Here is a 5,000-nt window from a genome sequence, read left to right as displayed (position 1 = left end):
TAGTCCTTTAACTGTAGGCTAGTTTATTGTTATAGTCCTTTAACTGTAGCCTAGTTTATTGTTAGTCCTTTAACTGTAGCCTAGTTCATTGGTTTAGTCCTTTAACTGTAGGCTAGTTTATTGTTATAGTCCTTTAACTGTAGGCTAGTTTATTGTTATAGTCCTTTAACTGTAGGCTAGTTTATTGTTATAGTCCTTTAACTGTAGGCTAGTTCATTGGTTTAGTCCTTTAACTGTAGGCTAGTTTATTGGTTTAGTCCTTTAACTGTAGGCTAGTTCATTGGTTTAGTCCTTTAACTGTAGGCTAGTTCATTGGTTTAGTCCTTTAACTGTAGGTTAGTTCATTGGTTTAGTCCTTTAACTGTAGGTTAGTTTATTGGTTTAGTCCTTTAACTGTAGGCTAGTTTATTGGTTTAGTCCTTTAACTGTAGGCTAGTTCATTGGTTTAGTCCTTTAACTGTAGGCTAGTTCATTGGTTTAGTCCTTTAACTGTAGGCTAGTTTATTGTTATAGTCCTTTAACTGTAGGCTAGTTTATTGGTTTAGTCCTTTAACTGTAGGCTAGTTTATTGGTTTAGTCCTTTAACTGTAGGCTAGTTCATTGGTTTAGTCCTTTAACTGTAGGCTAGTTCATTGGTTTAGTCCTTTAACTGTAGGCTAGTTCATTGGTTTAGTCCTTTAACTGTAGGCTAGTTTATTGTTATAGTCCTTTAACTGTAGGCTAGTTTATTGGTTTAGTCCTTTAACTGTAGGCTAGTTTATTGGTTTAGTCCTTTAACTGTAGGCTAGTTTATTGGTTTAGTCCTTTAACTGTAGGCTAGTTTATTGGTTTAGTCCTTTAACTGTAGGCTAGTTCATTGGTTTAGTCCTTTAACTGTAGGCTAGTTCATTGGTTTAGTCCTTTAACTGTAGGCTAGTTCATTGGTTTAGTCCTTTAACTGTAGGCTAGTTCATTGGTTTAGTCCTTTAACTGTAGGCTAGTTCATTGGTTTAGTCCTTTAACTGTAGGCTAGTTTATTGGTTTAGTCCTTTAACTGTAGGCTAGTTTATTGGTTTAGTCCTTTAACTGTAGGCTAGTTTATTGGTTTAGTCCTTTAACTGTAGGCTAGTTTATGGTTAGAGTTTATTGGTTGAGTCCTTTACTGTAGCTAGTTTATTGGTTTAGTCCTTTAACTGTAGGCTAGTTTATTGGTTTAGTCCTTTAACTGTAGGCTAGTTCATTGGTTTAGTCCTTTAACTGTAGACTAGTTTATTGGTTTAGTCCTTTAACTGTAGGCTAGTTTATTGGTTTAGTCCTTTAACTGTAGGCTAGTTATTGGTTTAGTCCTTTAACTGTAGGCTAGTTTATTGGTTTAGTCCTTTAACTGTAGGCTAGTTTATTGTTATAGTCCTTTAACTGTAGACTAGTTTATTGTTTAGTCCTTTAACTGTAGGCTAGTTTATTGTTATATCCCTTTAACTGTAGGCTAGTTTATTGGTTTAGTCCTTTAACTGTAGGCTAGTTCATTGGTTTAGTCCTTTAACTGTAGGCTAGTTTATTGGTTTAGTCCTTTAACTGTAGGCTAGTTCATTGGTTTAGTCCTTTAACTGTAGGCTAGTTCATTGGTTTAGTCCTTTAACTGTAGGCTAGTTTATTGTTATAGTCCTTTAACTGTAGGCTAGTTTATTGGTTTAGTCCTTTAACTGTAGGCTAGTTTATTGGTTTAGTCCTTTAACTGTAGGCTAGTTTATTGGTTTAGTCCTTTAACTGTAGGCTAGTTTATTGGTTTAGTCCTTTAACTGTAGGCTAGTTTATTGTTATAGTCCTTTAACTGTAGGCTAGTTTATTGTTATAGTCCTTTAACTGTAGGCTAGTTTATTGTTATAGTCCTTTAACTGTAGGGTAGTTTATTGTTAGTCCTTTAACTGTAGGCTAGTTTATTGTTATAGTCCTTTAACTGTAGGCTAGTTTATTGTTATAGTCCTTTAACTGTAGGCTAGTTTATTGTTATAGTCCTTTAACTGTAGGCTAGTTTATTGTTATAGTCCTTTAACTGTAGACTAGTTTATTGTTAGTCCTTTAACTGTAGGCTAGTTTATTGGTTTAGTCCTTTAACTGTAGGCTAGTTTATTGGTTTAGTCCTTTAACTGTAGGCTAGTTTATTGGTTTAGTCCTTTAACTGTAGGCTAGTTTATTGTTATAGTCCTTTAACTGTAGACTAGTTTATTGTTATAACCCTTTAACTGTAGGCTAGTTTATTGTTATAGTCCTTTAACTGTAGGCTAGTTTATTGTTATAACCCTTTAACTGTAGGCTAATTTATTTTTATAACCCTTTAACTGTAGGCTAGTTTATTGTTATAGTCCTTTAACTGTAGGCTAGTTTATTGGTTTAGTCCTTTAACTGTAGACTAGTTTATTGTTAGTCCTTTAACTGTAGGCTAGTTTATTGGTTTAGTCCTTTAACTGTAGGCTAGTTTATTGTTAGTCCTTTAACTGTAGGCTAGTTTATTGTTAGTCCTTTAACTGTAGGCTAGTTTATTGGTTTAGTCCTTTAACTGTAGACTAGTTTATTGTTATAGTCCTTTAACTGTAGGCTAGTTTATTGTTATAGTCGTTTAACTGTAGGCTAGTTTATTGTTATAACCCTTTAACTGTAGGCTAGTTTATTGTTATAGTCCTTTAACTGTAGGCTAGTTTATTGGTTTAGTCCTTTAACTGTAGGCTAGTTTATTGTTATAACCCTTTAACTGTAGGCTAGTTTATTGTTATAGTCCTTTAACTGTAGGCTAGTTTATTGGTTTAGTCCTTTAACTGTAGGCTAGTTTATTGTTATAACCCTTTAACTGTAGGCTAGTTTATTGTTATAGTCCTTTAACTGTAGGCTAGTTTATTGTTATAGTCCTTTAACTGTAGGCTAGTTTATTGGTTTAGTCCTTTAACTGTAGGCTAGTTTATTGTTATAACCCTTTAACTGTAGGCTAGTTTATTGTTATAGTCCTTTAACTGTAGGCTAGTTTATTGTTATAGTCCTTTAACTGTAGGCTAGTTTATTGTTATAACCCTTTAACTGTAGGCTAGTTTATTGGTTTAGTCCTTTAACTGTAGGCTAGTTTATTGTTATAACCCTTTAACTGTAGGCTAGTTTATTGTTATAGTCCTTTAACTGTAGGCTAGTTTATTGGTTTAGTCCTTTAACTGTAGGCTAGTTTATTGTTATAACCCTTTAACTGTAGGCTAGTTTATTGTTATAGTCCTTTAACTGTAGGCTAGTTTATTGTTATAGTCCTTTAACTGTAGACTAGTTTATTGGTTTAGTCCTTTAACTGTAGGCTAGTTTATTGTTATTAGTGTCTTCAAACTAGTCTCATCAATCTACACACAATACCTCATAATGACAAAGCAAAAAGAGGTTTTTAGACATTTAAAAAAATAAAAAATAAAAATTATTATAGAAATACCTTATTCAAGTATTCAGACCCTTTGCTATGACACTCGAAATTGAACTCAGGTGCATCCTGATTCCATTGATCATCCTTGAGATGTTTCTACAACTTGATTGGAGTCCACCTGTGGTTTATTCAATTGATTGGACATGATTTGGAAAGGCACACACCTGTCTATTTAAGGTCCCACAGTTGATAGTGCATGTCTGAGCAAAAACCAAGCCATGATGTCGAAGGAATTGTCCGTAATGCTCCGAGACAGGATTGTGTCGAGGCACAGACCTGGGAAGGGTCCCAAAAACTTTCTGCAGCATTGAAGGTCCCCAAGAACACAGTGGCCTTTCAAAGATAATTCGTGAAAATCCAAATAACTTCACAGATCTTCATTGTAAAGGGTTTAAACATTGTTTCCTATGCTCCAATTAACCATAAACAATTCATGAACATGCACCTGTGGAACGGTCGTTAAAACACTAACATCTTACAGACGGTAGGCAATTAAGGTCACAGTTATGAAAACTTAGGACACTAAAGAGGCCTTTCTACTGACTTTGAAAAACACCAAAAGAAAAATGCCCAGGGTCCCTGCTCATTTGTGTTAACGTGCCTTAGGCATGCTGCAAGGAGGCATGAGGACTGCAGATGTGGCCAGGGCAATAAATTGCAATGTCCGTACTGTGAGACGCCTAAGACAGCGCTACAGGGAGACAGGACGGACAGCTGATCGTCCTCGCAGTGGCAGACCACGTGTTACAACACCTGCACAGGATCGGTACATGCGAACATCATACCTGCGGGACAGGAACAGGATGACAACAACAACTGCCCGAGTTACGCCAGGAACGCACAATCCCTCCATCAGTGCTCGGACTGTCTGCAGTATGTTGAGAGAGGCTGGACTGAGGGCTTGTAGGCCTGTTGTAAGGCAGGTCCTCACCAGACATCACCGGCAACAACATCGCCTACGGGCACAAACCCACCGTCACTGGACCAGACAGGACTGGCAAAAAGTGCTCTTCACTGGCGAGTCGTGGTTTTGTCTCACCAGGGGTGATGGTCGGATTCGCGTTTATCGTCAAAGGAATGAGCATTACACCGAGGCCTGTACTCTGGAGCGGGATCGATTTGGAGGTGGAGGGTCCACCATGGTCTGGGGCGGTGTCTCACAGCATCATCGGACTGAGCTTGTTGTCATTGCAGGCAATCTCAACGCTGTGTGTTACAGGGAAGACATCCTCCTCCCTCATGTGTTACCCTTCCTGCAGGCTCATCCTGACATGACCCTCCAGCATGACAATGCCACCAGCCATACTGCTCGTTCTGTGCGTGATTTCCTGAAATACAGGAATGTCAGTGTTCTGCCATGGCCAGCGAAGAGCCCGGATCTCAATCCCATTGAGCACCTCTGGGAGCTGTTGGATCGGAGGGTGAGGGCTAGGGCCATTCCCCCCAGAAATGTCCGGGAACTTGCAGGTGCCTTGGTGGAAGAGTAGGGTAATATCTCACAGCAAGAACTGGCAAATCTGGTGCAGTCCATGAGGAGGAGATGCACTGCAGTACTTAATGCAGCTGGTGG

At 38.2% G+C, this 5,000-nt stretch overlaps 1 protein-coding gene across 1 annotated transcript in view; it reads right to left on the bottom strand.

The window, feature by feature from the left end:
• LOC115189481 (serine protease HTRA3) overlaps positions 1-5,000 on the bottom strand; it is a 17,565-nt gene that overhangs the window by 10,949 nt on the left and 1,616 nt on the right. The gene's annotated exons all lie outside the window — the stretch shown is intronic.

This window comes from Salmo trutta, unplaced genomic scaffold (assembly GCF_901001165.1).
Source record: "Salmo trutta unplaced genomic scaffold, fSalTru1.1, whole genome shotgun sequence".
NCBI classification, from domain to species: Eukaryota; Metazoa; Chordata; class Actinopteri; order Salmoniformes; family Salmonidae; genus Salmo; species Salmo trutta.
Note: the sequence above shows the minus strand (reverse complement) of the source record. Positions and strands in the feature narration are given on the sequence as shown.